The following is a 20,161-nucleotide window of genomic DNA, read 5'->3' as shown; positions in this document are numbered from 1 at the left end:
CTTCCCTCTTCTATAAGAACTAGGAGACATAAGATGTTTTCTATTTCTGCAATTCTGCTCTAGAGTTTGCTGATTCGTAAGGACAGGGACCAGTTAGGGGGCTGTCTAGTAGTCTGGGCACGCAACATGAGGGGATGTGTGGAATGGCACAGTGGGAACAGAAAGGACGGGAGGAGCAGGAGAGGACACTAGTGGAGGTGGCCCTGGGGGAGACTGGATGAGCAGATTGCTGGATTTCAGGCCCATCGACCTGGAGGCATGGTAATGCCACTATGAGAAAGGAGCGTAGAAGGGGCTGGTTTTGTGGGGAGGATGGATTTGGTCTCAGACACGCTGAGTTTGAGGTGTTTCTTAAAATCCAGGAGGATACGTCTTACGAGCTGCAGCAAGAGGGGAAGTGGATTTGGGCGCCATCTGCACGGAGGGCGTGCTGGTGCTCTGGGATGTGCGTGGAGGGTGTCGGAGGGGGAAGCGGGGAGGAGAAAGCTAGACCCTGGGGGAGCATAGGGAGCCGTGGAGAGAGGCGTTTTGGGAGGAGGAGAAGGAGGAGTCATGGCGGGGGGGGGGTGTCACAGGTAGGTCCCTTCCTAGCAGACTCGGTTCAGTGAAATTCAAGGAGAGCCATGAGAGAGAAAGGGAGGGCAGTCAGCCTTGTGAGACATCAGAAAATGTCACCTTTTGGAAGCCTTCAAGGGAATCACTTGTTCGCATTTTATAGTTTTCTTATCATCTTCTCCCTTCTTTTTTCTTGAGGCAAGGCGCAGGGGCTCTCCTGGCCTCCTCAGGAGTGATGAAGGTCTCTGCAAGGAGGTATTATACCAACACCAGAGTAGGGGGAGATTTAAAAGTAACAGCAACTTGCTTCTCCCAAATAGCCGGTGTTATCTGGAATTGGGGGTACCAGTCTTGGAACGAGTGTCAGTGGGAGAAAAAAGCCCCAAGCCCAGAACCCCAAATGCAAACAGTCCCAGCATCCCAGTGGTGTTTTATCATCTTTTCGGGGCAAAGCCTGGGGATACCTCCTAAGCAGGCCCAAAGGTGCAGTCAGCTGAGCCGCCTGGCACCAGCACCTGTGCAGGTCAGTGCCATCTGCCACTCAGAGCAACCCAGGGTCACTGGGGTCCCTGGGGCCACATACAAGACGCTGGGCTTCACTCTTCTCAGGCCTCTGTCGCTCTGCATGCAGTCCCAACCCCAGCAACGGCCTTTCCCCAGGCACCGCGGTGCCAGCGTGTGATCAGGCAGGGCTCCTGTTTTAATGGTCCCCAGGTTTGGATTTCAGGGGGTGGGAGCTCTCAGGCAGGGCGGCCTTGGCAGGCAGCCCAGATTTCTGGAATGTGTTGCTCGGCCTGGTGGGCCAGCAGCTCGGCAGATCAGGTTCCTGCCGGTGCACCCAGGAGAACAATAGGCATGTGGCTCCTGGACTCATTAGCTGTGTGGCTCTTCTCCTGGCTGTGCCCTCGGCTGGGCCCCCAGTCTTGCCGTCCCTGCCTCTGGGACCCCACGTGCACACTTGCTGCCTCGGAAAAGCCCTGCAGGGAGCAGGCGGCATCGGGAACTGGAGTCAGTGAGCAGGGCTCAGGCTCGTGACTTGTGTCACATGTGTGGCCCCGAGGTGACACTAGACCAGGAAATGGCCCCCAGCAGGGCCACCGTGTTTCTTTTGGCACAGCCGTGGGCTTGCTTGTGAGTAGGTTTGGGGGCAGATGCACACTCCCTGCTTCGGGGCCAGCCCGGGTTCGAGGTGACTGCTCCAGAGCGCTGGGCACATTTTGTTTATTACAGGGGGGAAGGCTCTGGCCAGACCACCGGCTCCTGTGTGTCCAAATATGCTAGTGGGAGGGAGGCCGAAATGAGGGCCAGGGTGGAGAAGCCTGAAGGTTCATGGAATGTCAGCCAGATTCCTGGGAGAATGCAATGTCTGGATTTAGTGGAATCTTAGACTTGGGAGATTTAAAAAGGTCTTGAATATTTAACAGGGAAAAGAAAATGTATTTTTCATTCAGGATCATCTAATCCAACTCAGGACAATTCAGATTTCCATACAGTTAAATTAAGAATGGTATCATTTATTTAACAAAAATAGTTACAGCAGGAATCTTTTAATAAGAGGGCTTTCCCAGTGGTCATGAAAGATAGAGGTTTAATGTACATCTTTTGGGATTTTCATTTAGTTTGAAAACTGAGGGGCATTTTTATTTTTATTCTCTTTACACTTTATTCTCACCTTCAAAACCTTTTCAGTCTAGATCAAGAACATCGGGGAAAGCCTGAGAAGGTGTGAATGAAAGGGAAGGTGTTTCCCAATCATGCTTGAACACAAAACCCGGCTGCTTTCCTTAGGCGACGCTCTTGCACCTGTTCCCAGAACAGTTTTTTCCCTCTCTCTCATTAAGTGGCTCTCTCTAGATTTGAGACTAAGACCCTACTTTCGACAACTCTAATAGGGCCATAGTTGAGGAAATGGATGTTTAAAATATTTTCCCCCAAAGTTCTTCAAAAGAAAAAATGGGTTGATGATGATTTTGTAGAAGGCTGAATGAATCATGTTCATCAGACATGTGGGAAGTTACTATAGAACCTTGGTATTCCAAGTGGGGTCCTTCAGTCAGCAGTATTGGCATCACTGGTGAGCCTGTTAGAAATGTAGGGTGTCAGATCCTACCTGGGCCTGAGGAATTGGGGTCTGCGTTTGATCAGGATCCCACGGGACCTGTGACAAACAGAGCATGAGAAGAAATAAGTACCACACGTCCCGAATCTGATATTCTTGCTTCTTTCTTCTCTTATGCACTGTGTTCTCTGTCTCCCCGCCACTCCCATCTCTCTGCTGGACAATTTTCTTCTATTTAGACTGTTAATCCACAGAGATGCCCTGGACCAGCCTCAGAAATCCTAGATTTTTCTCCAGATGAAGTGTGGGAGGTGATTTGACAGGTTGGAAACCTTTCTGTTAACAGCCATTATAGCAAAACATTCCCCCAAACCAAATTCGCCAATTATTAACAAGTTTAAACAGAAAACGGTGTTTACTAAGGCATTCTTCCTGGGGCTTAACATATCCTGTGAAGAGGGCGGGGCGGGGGTAAGGGGATAAATGGAAATCTTAGCTCTACCTGCAGTTCAAGGTAGTGTCAGAACCAGAGGTCTCGGTGAGGGGGGAGAAGCACCTCTTCCTTGGCAGCTGGAGACGGAGATCCTTTCACACGTCCCAGCAATAACCTTGTCACCGGAGTGACTCCATCGGAGTATTAATAATTACAGGATGTGTGCAGTAGCTGACATTCTCCCTGTCCTTTGGTTCTGCACACAGCGCACCTGTGCACAACAGCCTTCGGTCAAAACGCGAAGCCGCCGGAAGAGCAGGGCCTCAGTGCAGGCGGGCACAGCCTGTGTGTGCCCCGTGGGCACCAGGAGGGCTGTGCCCGGAGCTTTGCTCAGTACTTATCCTCAGTGCCTGGTACAAAGCAGACGCCACCAGCATTTCCTCAATGAATTGTAGCAGTCATTTCAACTTGTGTCTGGGGCTGAAATTCTTGAATCTTTTAAAGATAAGAATTGTCATTTGCCGTGGGTTGGGCTTGCTGTACTTTGCTAGCAGACGGGTGTTGGGGGTGCAAGCACAGGCCCTCTGCAGGGCGTGGCCTCTTCTCTTGTCTAAAGGACATTGCGAAGACAATGTGCAGATATTTAGTGTGGAGATGTGGAAATCTTGGTCTGCTGGACTTGGAGGCTCCTGGACGCCAGGGGCACCTCATCCAGTCTTGCACTCCAGCAGAAATTCCCGCTACAACGTGGGCTCATTTATTTAACACACTTCTGCCAACCATTTACAAGGTGTGCCACCTGCCTGGGACCGTCGGGGCACTATGGCCAGGTGATAAATTACAGTTTCTGATCTCTAGGAGCTCACGATTTGCTGGAGGAGTGACACGTTTAAATAGATAATGATAACCATTTCTTTAAAAGAAATACAGGTATACAAAGATACTAGCCAGGAATGCAGAGGAAGGCGGGCCCAGCTCCCCTGAGACTTGGTGGGGAGGGCAGGAGGCTCCAGACACTGATCCCATCACAGACGTGGCTTCCTAAGAATCCAGACACTCTCAGGTGACTGACAAATAACTTATTAGGTGTTTACTGGGTGCCAGGCGCAATTCAAAGTGTTTTACATGCGCTAATTCACTTAATCTTCACAATAACTGCTAGGTTATTGTCCCCATTTTACAGATTAGGAAACTAAGGATCACAAGGTCAGGTGATAACTTGTGCACCAGTAAATGACCCAGCCTGTTGTGATAAATCAGGTGACAGATAATGAGGCTTTGCACTTCATAGTGTTGTGGGGCAGATGCGAGGAGGGACAGGTTCCAGACATTAGGAGGTAGAAGCCGGAGGCGCTGGTCGCCAGCTGGAAGGGGCTGGGGTAAACGAGGCGGTGTTAGACATGTACGACTTTGGTGTTTGGCCTGGTAACTCGGCAGATAGTGGTGAAATGGAACCTGGTAGGAGGAAGAGAAGATTTCAGGAGGGGAATGCTTCCAGGGTTTTTCACGTACCTCTTGAGATTCTATGCGACTGCGGATGTTCCGTGAGTTTTCCTGGTAAGAGGGTCCACAGCTTTCCTTAGATGGTTATAAAAGCTGTCTCCGGCAAGAACGGAGAAGCAGCAGTGCAGCAGGATTGGCGGGACCAGTTCTGCAAGGGCGGGGGCGGGGGCTCAAGTGCGAGGGTTGGCCTTGGACACAGGCGAGGCCCCAGCTTACCTAGGATGGGAAGAGACGTGGAAGATGCTGTCATGTCTTTGGCTGGGCCGCGTGGTAGGGTGGTACGGGTAAGTTGAGGCAGCTCTCACTGGGCAGTGCTCATTATTGGAAAGTTCTCTCTTATTTTGAGGCAAAACTTGATTTTCTCTTTTCTCATATCTCTCCTTTTTTAGCCTAACCTTTCCCCATTTTCTTCCATCAACTCCCTCAGATGCAGTTTTCAGAGATAGCCCGGATTCGCAGTCTCTTCTCAAAATGGGAGGGGGGCCGAGGTTCCGTGCTCAACATAAGGCTCTAAATACAGTCTAATTGGTAGATTCACCTTCCTGCCTCCAAAACCAAATCTTTATTAATCCAACTGGAAGGTTCTAAGCTCCCAAAGCTAAAGGCCACGTTGCTCCTACGTTCCCAGCTCCCAGCACAGCGCTGGCTGGCGTAGGGTAAATCTCATCGTGTGAGTGCACAGGAATCTCCATAAAAGGTGGAACGTAATCTCTACAATTTAGCATGGAAGTAAAGGAGATTAAATGAAGGTGGAATGAAGTGATGTACCTTAAAATACATGTAAGCCATAAAGCACTATACACATGTTAGTTTTTATCCTCATTATTTTCTTTAATCTGGATAAATTGTTTCTGGTTTCAAAATCCAGCCTTTGCCAGTATCTGCACAGCCTCACACAGCAATGTTGTTCTCTCTCTGCAACTCCTGCAATTCAGATCCTTCGGCTATCTGGATTATTCAAGTGGGTTCGTGTTAACAGGCTTAATTTGCATAGAGGAAGCTTTCTCCTCCAGCCTCAAATATCTGTGTGTCTCAGATCTGTGTCCTAGCTTACCTTAGTATTTTACTTTAGTTTAGAAAAATTAGAAACCCTGATTACATATTTTATTATGAAAAATTTCAAGCACATAAAAGTAGGGGCATGAAGAGTGTAGTGGGCACTTACATATTCATCACGCAGATTTGACAATTATTGATATTTTTCTCCTTCCTTTAAGCTATGCATTTGTAAAATTTTCATTGAAAGCATTTAAAAATATACTATCATTCGTTTTATTTCTATGTATTTCAGACTGCATCTTTAAGAAATACACACATTTTCTTTTATAACCATGACACCATTTACACCCCTAAAAATTAAGATTACTCAGAATCAAATTTCATAGGTTGTTTCAAAAATGCTTACTTACACTTGGTCCGTTCGATCGGGACTCCATGTCTTAGCTCGGGCGGCTGCAACAAAATACCATAGGTTGGGCGACTTAAACAACAAACATTTATTTCTATGGTCCTGGAGGCTGGGGTGATCGAGGTGGCGGCAGACTGGGAGTCAGGCGGCCTCCCCCGTGCCGCGAGTGGGCAGCTCTCCATTCTCTTCCTCATCTTTTGGGGGCACCAGTCCCACCGTGGGCCCCACTCGCACGGCTCCATCTGACTCTAATCACCTCCCGAAGGCTTTCCATCTAGAGGCTATCATGTTGGGGGTTAGGGCTTCCACACGTGAATTTTGGGGGGACACAAACTTTCAGGCTCTGACACTTCACAAACATCCCACACATGGCGTTTGTCTGCAATGTCTCCCTTTAACGTGGAGCACACCACCCTCTCCATGTCCTCGTTGCAGAAACTGGGTCAGTCGTCCTGCAGAATGTCCCATGTTCTGGATTTGTCCCTCGGCTTCCATATTCAGTCCTCGGACTTGTTCCTCTTCCCACCGTCTGTCCTGTGGGTGGAGGTTGGCGCTGGATGAATGATGAGGCTCAGGCTCCTCATGCTGCAGGAATATTCCACAGACGGCTCCGTTTGCTCCCTCTTGCCTGAGCTGGGGGCCAGAGACTTCTGTTCACCTCACCTTCAGTGATGCCAAGAGTCATCGTGGATTTAAGGGTAAAATGGCACAGAGTAATTGTTAAAGTCATGCATTAAAAAAACAATTTTTCTTCTTATTCCCAAAGCAACATATTAATTGTAGAAAATTTACAACATACAGATAAGCAAAAAAATAAAACCATCTTTAGATAAATGCCATTAAAATTTTGGTGTAGATCCTTCTAGTATTTCTTCATAATTATTTTATACTCACCTCTTTCCACTTGCAATACACAGGGAATATTTTTTAATGCTTTTAAATATTCGTTTACGATGTCATTGGCTGTCTAGGAGTCCTTGCATGGCTCTGTAAGAATCTAATTAATCGGCTACTTTTGTAGGTGTCATGAAAATTGCAAACCCACTGCTTAAAATGCTCATTCAGATTCGGCCTGAGACCACTCTGAGAGCACGTGACAAGTGCTTATCCATCTGCGCCCTGGGGTGGCTGCTCTTCTCTTCTGGAGGACGGGGCGGGAGGAAGGGAGAGGGCCGTAGATTGGTGCCGTGGAAAGTTTTCCTGAAGTGTTGGAATATGTTTTCTTTGTCTTGCTAAATAATCTACCTTGTTCTGTGCTTAAGATCCCACTGCACAGTCTAGCGGCTGGTTTCACGTGCTCCCTAAGTCCTTGCTCCTCAGAGGGTGGCCAGGATCAGGGTGTCAGTGTCGTCTGGGGGGCTCTGTGGAAACGCAGCACCTCAGGTCCTGCTGAGAACCCTGTGTCAGAATCTGCATTTTCCTCAGATCCCCAGGACTAAAGTGTGAGCCACACTGTTCTAAAACACTTAATGCGTGGAAAAGCTGGCTCATTTTGTGTTGCACGTGGGGCAAACATGCTAGATGCAGCCACAGAACAGCTCCTCCTCTTGGGCTACCTGGGTGTGGGTGCTTCCCAAGGAGGGAGGACAAACCTGTGCCATGTCCTGAGTCTCGAACAGGTGAACTTGGCCGTGGCGAGGGCCTGGAATTTGGAGTTCAGGCTGAATCTTCAGGATGGTGCGACTCTAGGTAAGTTATAAGTGATCTAATCTTGCCTTTCTCCTTGGTATAATGGAGATCATATTTCTTATTTCACAGGGATGGTCTGAGGTTTAAATAAAATCATGTATATGGAGCTCTCACCACAGTGCCTGGCATGTTGCAAGTGCTCAGTGAATGTCTGCGATCGCTATTAATTATCTCCCAAATACTAAGTTTTATGAAGCTGCATTGAGACCAAAGGTCACTTGACAGCTATTATTTTGGAGAATACTTTGCTAATTGGGACAGCTAATACTTAGGGGAATACTTTTTTTTTTTTTGAGACAGAGTCACGCTTTGTTGCCCAGGCTAGAGTGAGTGCCGTGGCGTCAGCCTAGCTCACAGCAACCTCAAACTCCTGGGCTCAAGCAATCCTGCTGCCTCAGCCTCCTGAGTAGCTGGGACTACAGGCATGCGCCACCATGCCCGGCTCATTTTTTCTATATATATTAGTTGGCCAATTAATTTCTTTCTATTTATAGTAGAGACGGGGTCTCGCTCTTGCTCAGGCTGATTTCGAACTCCTGACTTCGAGCAATCTGCCCACCTTGGCCTCCCAGAGTGCTGGGATTATAGGCGTGAGCCACCACGCCCGGCCTGACTTTGGGAATACTTTTAAGACTAATATTGAAAGTAATGTAGAACTTTTTCCTCCCAATTTCAGCTACAAAAAATGTCACTGTTGACTTCAGCTGCTGGTTCCATGTACAGAAAGCGAGAAGGCATTTTAGGTTCAACATATCCATGTCGTGCTTGGAGCAACGACCCACGAGTTACCCTACACTACTATCTTATTCTCTCACTCAAATGAAGAATAAAAACACCCCTACCTCCCCCAAATCCCCAAACTTCCCATAACTCTTTTAAAAAAAATTCTTTCTCTTTAATACACGCTGAGGTTTAAATATGCTTTGATTCCAAAGAGATTGTATTAACAAAGAACCTTCGATCTTTCAAACCATCTGTCTAGTTCAGTTCAAGAGTGTTCTGCAGGCAGCCGCGCAGCAAAGCAAGTCTCCATGAGTTACACCGTACCGCTTTTCGAAGTGGATGAAATAAAACTACTACCAAATGTAACGTGCACTTTTTTCAACCCCTAAAATAAATATTTGTAAAAGCAAGCCTTGGTGGCACGAAGACCACGGTGATAGAGGATTAATATGTGATAACATGTTTCTTAAAGATGGATCTCCTGACAATTAGAGGTCGAATTCTTATCCTGGGATGGAGCCAGGGTGAGTGAAATACTTTCAGTAGCTAAGTGCTCCCACGACACGAGGGAAACACATTCTCTTGGGGGCGTTATTTACCTCCAGGGAAAGGACTCAGTCCTGTTGCCATTTGTAAAAATAAGTTTACCTTCTATGAATAACCCCTAAACTCTCTGAATTCCCTAAAGCAGGGGAAGTATCATCCTAAATTATCTTAACCTCAGAAAGCATGAGCACCCTCATCACGCCTGTGGCTGTTCTCCTCTTAAGACATTTTCCTGCTTCAAGTTACTTGTGAGAATCTGGCATGTTCATTGTGAAATGAATCTGGGGACACTGTGGAGGAGATTTGCTCAGTGTGGTGTGATAAATACGGTGCGGGATTCATTCTCCTGCCCTTGGGCGGGTCTGGGCTGCTGTGTAGAGGTGGCGCGGGACCCACATGCCGGGTTAATGAGCCCACTCCCACATCCACCCACTTGGCACGTGCGAATGACAGAACCAGTGAGTGCACACATTTCTAGAAACACCCACAGGTGGTTTATTTGGGTAAAATCCATTGCAGAATGTGTCGGTCAGAAGGCTTATCAATAAGCTAATAATACTAACAGCATAATTAATTATACGCATGTCCTAATTATTTGTACTTTTATATTTTAAAATATTATTAGACCAACATAGATCCCAAAATGGGCATTTTCCTGTTCTTAATGTACCATTGTCACGAATTCCTGATTATTTTGAATCTTTTTAGCTTCTTATGCTAATCTCTAAGCTCACCTGCCAGAGCGATGCTCCAGTTCCTTCACGGCCTATGACTCACCTGCCCCTCCCACAAAGAGGACTGCGTGTGTCCAGTCTCTCCTAAACCCTCAGCTCGACTGTCGCTGCGTCGCACAAATCCTCCTTCCGTGCAGGCCATGGGCCAGCGTTTACTTCCCAGCGAAGGCAGCTGTGGCTCCTTTATTCCTTTTTCCTGTGAGGGACTGTGTTTTGAAAATCTGTGTGTGATCCTCATTGTCACAAGTTTAGAAACATTTAGAAATAACTTTCTAAAACATTTGCTTAAGCTTTGTGAAATCGAGCGAGGAAGCAGCAGCCCGAGGGCCGGGTCCCCTCGAGCCCGGCCCGGCGCGGAGCGGTGCACGGGGCTGCCGCCCGGGAGGGCCCGGCCGAAGTCTCACCGGCAAGTTAGTCCGAAGAGCCTGGCAGGATGAATTTCTTGTGAATATTACTCAACCGCAAAAGTTTTTGTTTTGGGGTTTGTAATGAAGGCCATGAGTTGGGGAAAGTTGCGATTTTATTTTTAGACTACCTAGTTACAAAACAAAACAACCTCTCTTACGCTGACTGTTCAGTTGCCATGTCAGTAATAACGCTGTGTAAATATGGTTTGCCCCAAGTTCTTCTGGTGTGACAGGCCCCTTGCTTTTTTTTTAAAATTGTGGTCAAAGATACACAACATAAAATCTACCATTTGAGCCATTTTTAGGTGTGCAGTTCAGTGGCATTAAGCACATTCACACTGCTGTGCGACCATCACCACCGTCCATCCCCAGAACTCTCTTCATCTTGCAAAACGGAAACTCTGGGCCCATTGAATACTGACCCCCCTTTTTCCCTCCTCAGCCCCTGGCAAACCATGGTTCCGCTGTTTCTACAGTTTTTCACTACTGTGGGTACCTCATATGAGTGGAATTATACAGTATTTGTCTTTTTTGTGGCTGCCTTATTTCACTTAGCATAATGCCTTCAAGCTTCATCCTGTGTTGTAGCATGTGCCAGAACATCCTTCCTTTTTAGGGCTGAATGATACTCCATTGCACGTATATCCCACACTTCGTGGGTTTGTTTATCTGTCAGTGGACACAGTTTGCTTCCAACTCTTGGTTTTTGTGAATAATGCTGTTATGCACATACTGTTCAAGCTCCTACTTTCACTTATTTTGGGTCTATATGCAGAAGTGCAGTTGTCGGATCATCTGATGATGCTGTGTTTAATTTCCTGGGGAATTGTTTTCTTCGATGGCAGCACCATTTTACATTCTTACCAACGCTTGTTATTTTGTTCTGCTTTTTTCAAATAACAGCCGTCCTAGTGAGCATAAAGTTAGTATCTCATTGTGGTTTTTATTTGCATTTCCCTAATGACTTGTGTTGTTGAGCATTTTTCTCATGTTTTTATTGGCCATTTGTATATCTTCTTTGGAAGCATGTCCTTTGCCCATTTTTAAATCAAGTTGTTTGATTTTTTTGTTGTTGTTAATTATTAGGCCCTTTGCTTCTGGACACCCAAGAAAGAGTGAAACAATTCCGTCCGTCAGTCAAGCAACAACTCCTGCGTGACCTTTGGGGGACAGGCATTGCACGAGGCCTGTGACGAACCCTTCCCAGAGGGCAATGCAGATGGCAGCCGCTAGTAATGGGACTTGGTATTTTCTTGCAGTTACCTGGAATTTACCAAGGGATTTTCAAGGAGCTGAGAACCAGGTTGTGGTAAGCAAAAGAGCAAATGCATCCCTGGGTAAATCAGTGAGGAAGACCCCCCCGACCAGAAAATGCCCCCTTCCCCTGGAACAGCGGCCGGCTGGGCCCCCACTTCTGTCTCTAGAGATGATCTAACTACTGGGAGGAAAGTAGTGCCCCTGGAACAAAACATACTTTGGCACTTACGGCTCTTCCAGATGAAAGCTTACTTTTTTTTTTTTTTAACATTTCTTTGAAACTGGGGACTTAACATGATTTAGGCTCGTGAAAAGCTATCGTTAACGTGCACTCTTCTTCAACCACTGCGTGGACCTTTACTCCACAGCTCTCTAAACACAGATAATTACCATGGTAACCACAGTGTTTCATGACTCTCATGCATACACTTACACCTTTCTTAAAGAAACACAGAACACAACAATGTAGAATTAAAACAGTAAATCATTGGAATGTTTTTTATTTGTTGTTACACAGCTGTCAGAATTTAGAGAAGAGCTGGACATTGTCATGCACTATCAATCGTACTTGGAAAACGTAGATGTTTGGCCAGGCCCTTTGACATCTTGCCAGAAAATAGGGTCTTGTTTGTAACACCGTGTAAGGAATGACCGATGGGTTTCCAGATTGTGAAGGTCAGAAGACTCTCAAAGCAGAGAATGTCATTAAGAGCAAAGTACTGAATAGTATGGATTTTTACATGACACATTCACTGGGCCAACTGTCTTCAGTTAAATTACAGTTATGATTACCCTAAAGTTGGTAAAAGTTTGGGCAAACATGCTTTTCTGGTAGCATCTAATTTTATCTTTGGTTGTATTTGGAAACATGCACAACAATTTTGTTGTGCCTTCAAAAGTCTCTCATTATTTTGGCTATGTAAACAAGTCTTTTATTGTCCTGTGCATACTTGATGAGCGGTCAGTAGAGTGAAACCCACACGATGCTTTCAACAAGAGTCATCTCCACACAGCTTCTGACTAACGGCAGCATTTGGGCTTTGGAGACGTAGCAAAGCCAAGACCCACAGGCTGGAGATAAGTAATTGCAAATGCCTCTAGCAAGCCGCCTCTCTTTGGTTTTAAATGTTTCACTCTGCTTTGTCCATGTATGAAAAGAAATATCTTCCTGTAATTCTACATGCAACGAGGACTAGCTCTTTCCCCCTAATGGAATGTAGCTCTGATTTCTCTATCATTAGCGGCTCTGTCTCTGGGATACTAATGTTTTGATGAGAGAGAAGAAAGGACCCTCTTCTGTTTGATTGTTTTCTTTTAAATTAAATGTAGTAATAAATCTAACTCAACCAAAATAACTGCTGAACATTTCATATTAACATAGCAGTGAGGATGAACTTGGGCAGTGCATGATAAATGTTTCCCTGTGCTTAGCTTGGAATGCCTCCAAACCCTTAAACTCCCACACCAATTTGGAAAAGCCTACCTGAGGTTTTTATATCCTTAGCCTGAAGATTCATTTTTCATTTACAAGATAGAGCCCATAAGTTTCAAGGACAACGTTGCTATACTTCTGTAGAAAGTACGCAGAGATAATGTTGGAATGAGGAACTATTTTTTAACCTAGTGAATATATTTTTGCCTTCCACAACCACCATGTGGGCACTTTTCTATGTTTTCTATAATTTAGTTATAATTCTATGAGCCTGCATTCTTTGGGGTCAGAAATGAAACAGTTGGCAACCTACTTACTAACCCTGTACCTACTACGTGGGGGACTAAGAACAGGTGTGACATCATTCTGACCCCCCCATCACCCCCTGCTGTCCTGTCAAAGAAGATGGTTCAGGAGATGCCACAATTTGACAGCCTCTTCCTGAGTTGGAACCGACACTAGAACGAACATTCTCTCTGCTTTCTTGTGCACAGGCCAGAGTAGTCAGGGAGGAGGTGAGGCCCGAACAGGTACATGAGATGTGGGTAGAATTTGCAAGAAGACCAAGTGATGACATGATGAGAATTCAATGAGTTGACAGACCTTTGTTGGAAATAATCATTACTTGTTGCATTCCAGTGTTTGCAGAGCCCCAGATGGTGCATGACACAGAGATCTTGTCCTCACAGAGCATGCAATTTAGTTGGGAGTAAAGCCAAGGGTGTCCACTTCAGACTTGAGGGTTCAGGTCTTCCTCAAGTCTCACGTTTGGTTTGCCGTGGACTCACCTGCCATGGGGAACTTGCCTGTGCTCTGTCTGTCTTTTGCCTGGAGTGCCTGCCTGTTTGCTAGATAATTCCTTCAGATCTCAGTGCAAACACTATTTTCTCAGGGACTCCTTCACTGACATCTCTGGACAGGTAAAAACCAACCTCCCATCATAATCCCTGTACTACCCTTTATGGTTGCCAATTTTTATTTATGGGCTTATTTAACTTTGTATCCCCTGTTAGGCTATGAAGTCCAAGAGGGCAGAAACTGCTGTCTGACGTTGTTTAACCCTGTATCTCTAGTACCTAGCATCTCACTGCCCAGTACTTGGCACATAGTAGGGGCTCAAGAAATGTCTGGTGAATGATATTGCTGAAGCAACCAGGTGGGTTCCTCGTGGACACTGCTCACGGGTGGATTTGCCTCTTAGGATCCTCATACCCGCCCCTTCCCCCAGCGCCTTAGGGATCTCCTCTACTTGGTCCTCATCCTCCTGCCCTGGGCTCTTGCTGTGGGCTCCTAAATGACGTTGCTGCCTGCAGCTTTGCCCTTTTTCATTTAAATAACTGCTCTGGCAGCCAGAGTAAGCCTCAGCAGTGCGAATCTGACCATGTCACAGAACACTAGAGGCTGAAGCATCCAAGGCCCGGGGCGATGTGGTGCTCTGCCACCGGGTCCCCCAGCTCCTCACCTGTCCCGTGACACCCTTCTGCACAGCCTCTGAGCTTCCTCAACTCTCTCAGATGTTCCACGCTTCTCTGACTTTGCATGTCTTTTCCCTCTAGGCTAGAATGCCTTTGCCTCCTGCATTCTATCTGGAAAATTCATACTCATTCTTCAAGACCCAGCCCAAACAGCTCCCTCTATTAAGACTTCTCCTGTCCACTACCTTTTTACCTGTGCCAGGTAGATAGCTCCACTTTTTGCCTGTATTATGCTGTACTGCAGTTATTTGTTTACATATCTCTCTCCCTTGCTGGACTGAGTTCCTCGAGGGCACAGGTCATGCCAGTCAGGTAATTATTCCCATTTTGCCTCCATCATTTAATACAGTGTCTGTCACATTTTATTTAAATTAATGAATGAAAGGAAATCTCTCTCATTGGTCTTACCCTCATCTTAAGAATTCACTAGTTTTGTTCAGGAGTGTTAGCTCCTCTCCTAAGTTAGAGCTCAAGCTTTTAGAGGCAGAAATAGGATCTTACATTCTCATACATCACTCTTGTGCTAATTCCATATAATAAGAACACACAAAATTTTCTGATGGGTTGGACACTAGAAAGCTCTTTTAAACATATATTTGTTGTTGTTGTATATAAAACATTTTTTTGGGTTACAATAACATGGTAGAAAACTAGTTCAACCTCTGTGGAAAGCAATGTGGAGATACCTTAAAGCGATACAAGTGAATCTACCATTTGATCCAGCAATCCCATTGCTGGGCATCTACCCAAATGATCCAATGACACTCTACAAAAAAGACACCTGCACTCAAATGTTTATAGCAGCACAATTCATAATTGCAAGGCTGCGGAAACAGCCCAAGTGCCCATCAATCCAAGAATGGATTACTAAAATGTGGTATATGTACACCATGGAGTACTATTCAGCTCTAAGAAACAACGGTGATATAGCACATCTTATATTTTCCTGGTTAGAGCTGGAACCCATACTACTAAGTGAAGTATCCCAACAATGGAAAAACAAGCACCAGATATATTCTCCAGCAAATTGGTATTAACTGAGTAGCACCTAAGTGGACACATAGGTACTACAGTAATAGGGTATTGGGCAGGTGGGAGGGGGGAGGGGGGCGGGTATATATATACATAATGAGTGAGATGTGCACCATCTGGGGGATGGTCATGATGGAGACTCAGACTTTTGGGGGGAGGGGGGGAAATGGGCATTTATTGAAACCTTAAAATCTGTACCCCTATAATATGCCGAAATAAAAAAAAAAAAAAAGATGGAGCCAAAAAAAAAAATACCAAGAAATGTAATTTGTCACATAGTCTTATGGAAAATGTCATTTCAGCAATGTGCCTCCAATCTTTCTTTTGAGAGGCTGCTTCTATCATGTGAATGCACAAAATTCCAAATGAGTTTTTTGAAAGTTTTATTTGTGAACATATATATTCCCATGAATAAACTCTCATTCAAGTTCATAATTTTTTTTTCTAAAACCTGAATTAGAGTCTCAGTAACATATCATTGTAATGAAAATTGAGATTTCATGTTTTAGAATTATGAATGGTTAAATAAGTTTGATAAAGGTACCTGTCATTGAGAATGCAGGAAAAAACTGAAAGAGTCATTAGACTTGGATTTGAGTTGAGGGAGGATTGTTGAAAATCATTTTGGCCAGCGGTTCCCAAATTGTGGTCCTCAGATCAGTGGCATCTACCTGTACCCATTGGGCACTGATCAGAATTATAAATGCTTGGATCGGGAACTCCGGGGCTGAGGCCCAGCAGTGTGAGTTTTTACACGCCTTCCATGCGATTCTGACGCACCCCGTGGTTCAAAAACCCTTGCTTCCATGGAATCACTTCCCCAACCCGGTGACTTTCCTTTCTTGGCAGGGGTCATTCAACCTCCCCTTGGCGTCTTCCCCATCTCACAATGAGGAAGCCCACCATGCTTTTGAGTAGCTTTGGTTGGTAAAATATTCTGCTTGTCCACTTGTAACTTCTAGTCTCTGAGCTACGTAGTACTTTCTGGTGCTGTACGAGTGGAATGCAGTTCTCTTGCCTGACACAGCCTGTCGCCAGCATGTCCCTGCTCTGCGTTCTTCCTCATGGGAAACACGCCTACATGTGTCCCCCAGTCCATGTGAGATGTGTTTCCCGGTCTCTGCCCCCCCTCCCCTGCATGCATTTCTCCTTGTGGGGGTTGGGGATCCCCCTCGGCACCCCAGATTTGACCTGACCGGTGGGAACACGATCCATGTTCTATCCATATGAGTGAAGAGCACGTTGACTTTTTTTGTCTGCCATGACATATTGTTGGCTTATGTTGCTCTTTCAGTAAAACAAGAAAAGACACAGGAAAAGCCATTCCATGTTGCTTTTGCAAGGAGCTGCAATTGTTCTTTCGTGGGCTTTTGCCATCTGGTAGAGTTTGTGTTTTGGACCTGATGGGAACACTCTAAAGTTATCCCTTAGTGTGTTTGATATTGGTGTTTCTTGTTTGTTTGCTCCAGTCGATAGAGATCTTCTAGATCTTCATCTTGTTGTACAATGTACTGCATAGGGCCATTCATTTACTTGAGAATTGTGCTTCCTGTATTTTGGTTTTCAATAGAAATGTCCACCAAGACAGGACCATGAACTAAAGCTTTAGCATATCACCAGGGACTCAAATTGATCTTACTTTGTTAATTAAAAATCTTTGGCAGTTCAGTTATTATTACCTTTCTTATGGTTTTCCCCAACCAAGAAAAAATATTACAAGAGACTTTGTTAAATAGCTGATTGGAAGTAGGATGCCAAGTGTCTGAAGCATTCTACTGCTCTTCTACCCAATAATCTTGCCAGAGGGTCACAGTGGGGTTAATTTGCCAAGGCATGTTTGTAGTGACACCATGCTGGCTCCCAGCACTGGCTGCTTCCTTCTGAAAGTGTTTACAAGCTTACATTTAATAATTTATTTAAGAATTTTTTTCTGGAGATTGAGTTAAAGCCCTTTAGTTTATAGTTCTTAGCTATCACTCTTTCCCCTGTGTTTCCAATCCTTTGACACCTCTCCTATGCTCTTTTGTGTTAAAATACAATGATTCTGTGATCATATTCATAAATTCCTTTAATATTTTGAGTGTAGTCTATTTAGATATGGAGACTTGACTTTATTTAAATCAGCAGGTAATATTTCTTACTATTGTTATTTATTTTGACTTTTAATCCATTAAAGCATTTCTATTTTGCCTTTTCAATTTTAAGACCTTCCATGAGTGTTCAGAAACATATTTGTTCTACACATCACTTAACTCTACGGGGCCTGACCCACACTAGGTTCTTAATAAACATTTATAAACATGAAATGGATGAATGAAGGTTGAATCATGGGTGGGCTCTGCTTATGAGAGTTGCAGCCCAATGAGGACACCATTTCAGGTGTGGATCACTTGTAATTTGGTAGATATTCCCTTTGTCTCAAACATGCATTATTTATTTTATTCTGTATTTTTCATTTCTACTTTAAATTAGTTCACATAAAAATCCTGAAAATATCTTAAAATGCAAATTTTACTTTGAAACCCAGTTTACTTTCATGAGCAATAATGTTGAATGTTTATTTCAAGCAAGAATATCTTCATTAAATATACTCTCAAATCATACTCTTAAATCATGTTTTTCTTTATGGAATCTGGTTCTGTGACATGAAGAATTTACCAACCGGATCATAATATGCTTCTCATGATATGCCTCTAAGCTACTGGCAGTCAAAAAGAAAAGTGTTTCATATCAGCATGAAATCATACGCTCTGTCCCATCTGACAGAGCCTCATCCCTCCCTCAAATGAATGGTAACGGCATTGGTTTTCATAGATCAAGAATGTCACTTCAATTCAAAGTAATTTACAATGATACTTTGTTTTTTATTAGCACCTGCATCCTCAAACCACGGGCAAAATGGATAACACAGGCATCACAGGTTGACATTCAAGAGAACTTAGAAGATTTCAAGATTTGCACCTAAAAAAAAAACACCAAAAACTGGAATAGTCAGATGAAATAAAAAAGAATTATAAATGTTATTGAAGTTTCAGCTGTTGAGAGTGCCTGTGGGTGGGGTGGGTGGTTTGGAGACTCATCCATGCTGAGTCCTATGAAGTACTGACCAGGGGATCTCTTTAGGATGTTTTCTTACCTTAGCACCTTAAAAAGAATCCCTTTGCTTTCAAAGTATTGCCCCGCCCCTATGGTCCTGGCCAATGGAAGAGGAGCTGCGTTTCGGGCAAGGTGAGTGGTCACCCTGGCCCCATCTGGAGACGGGAGGTGGAGAGGGCCAGCCCGTGGGGAGGGAAAGGAGGCGGCGAGAACACGGCCACAGACTCTGAATTTTATGCCGATATAAGAGGGTGAGAGGGAAAGGCAGTTGGGAAGAAGGAAGGGAATAAATTAGGTGGAATGGCTCAGGTTTGACAGAGGCAGTTCTAGGCTCTAGTGGCTGGAGAAAGTTAGTGGCTGAGTGTTTGCACGGAGACAGGTCCCGTTGTCTTGCTGCCACTCCTAGAAATCAACCCATTTATGGCAGGCAGAGGTGGGGAGGCAGCGGAGGCACTCGAAGGGTCAGGGAAAGCAGGTCAGTGTTCCTGCAACTTGATTAGCGACTTTTTTGCTTGATGTGGGGTTTCACCTGAGCAGAAACTAAGCCCCACGGGTGTTGGAGAGAATGGCTTCCTTTAGTGCAAGCTGGACAGGACCCACAGGTGACCTGGGTTCCCAATGGCGAAGGTGAACTGCTCACTGGGATTTGCACTACGCAGCTGCTCTGAATTTCCCCACTGCCGCATGTGGTCTCCACGGTCTTGCTTTTCCTAGCCTGGCCTGGCCGTGCGTGCTCTTTCTGCTTCGGAACACCCTCCGCTACAGTGGCGAGGGCCCCAGTAGGGGACCCGCCTCCCCCTCACTGGGAGCCGGTGTGCTTGGGGGTCAGGGAAGCCAGCACTGTCCCAGCTGCAGTTATTCTGCTTCCAGTTCAGTCCCTCTAGGTTCAAATCCAAGTCTGAACCTTAAAGAATTGGCTCTTCTGGAAGCATTTCTTCAGGCATGGGAAGAAAAATGTACATTAATGCAATTAAAGAGGTATCTATTACTTTTTTCCTTTTTTTGTATTGTTATATTGATTTAGTTTTTATATATTATTACTTTTTACTGCCCCAATGAAAAGAATATTTCCACTGTCTGCATATCTTTTCTGGCTAGCGTTATTGTGTGTTTCTTGTTTTGTCATGTAGAGGAGGGAAGTATTAAAAAATGATCCCTTGTGCTCGTTAAACACCTTGGGTTGGCTCCTGGCTTCAGCAGCAATATCGTGAGCAGAGGCTTATGGTGAGGAGTGTTTAGAAGGTCTGAGTGATGGATTTGTTAATCATTTCTTCCTTTTCTGAATCGTCGACATGTGGGTGCTGGAGACAGAATTGCACACAAGGTGCAAGGTGTGCTTTTGGTCACGGTAAACTCCAGATGGGGTCCCGGTCTAGCCTACCATTTGTCTGTCTCTGCGTGGGTGGAGGTGGAGCCCCAGTCACCCAGGCGCAGGTGACCGAAACGCTGCCCGCCTCCATCTCTAACCATCTGGAGTGGGCTTTTCCGCTTCCTGCAGACATTTCCGATTTCCCAGCTCGCCTTTTGCTTGCCCAGCCCCTGGCTGGGCCAACTTTCAGGAGCAGCACGAGGCCTCTGAGAAGGAGCAGCTGAATGGGAACAAGTGGGATCTACCTGGGAGAAGTTGTGGGCGAGGGCAAAGGCAGGTGCAAATTGTCAAAAATTCTGATGTTCTGTGGAAACACCAGGATTTGACAAGTCCCCCAAAAGTTACACATGCTAAAAAGATGTAAATTGCAATATCGTAAGATGCAGCTTCCTTGCATGCAATTTTAGGCAGTTTCCTGAAGGTGTTCAGATAGGAAAACCGTG

Source organism: Microcebus murinus, chromosome 13 (genome assembly GCF_040939455.1).
Source record: "Microcebus murinus isolate Inina chromosome 13, M.murinus_Inina_mat1.0, whole genome shotgun sequence".
In the NCBI taxonomy this organism is placed as follows: domain Eukaryota; kingdom Metazoa; phylum Chordata; class Mammalia; order Primates; family Cheirogaleidae; genus Microcebus; species Microcebus murinus.
Note: the sequence above shows the minus strand (reverse complement) of the source record.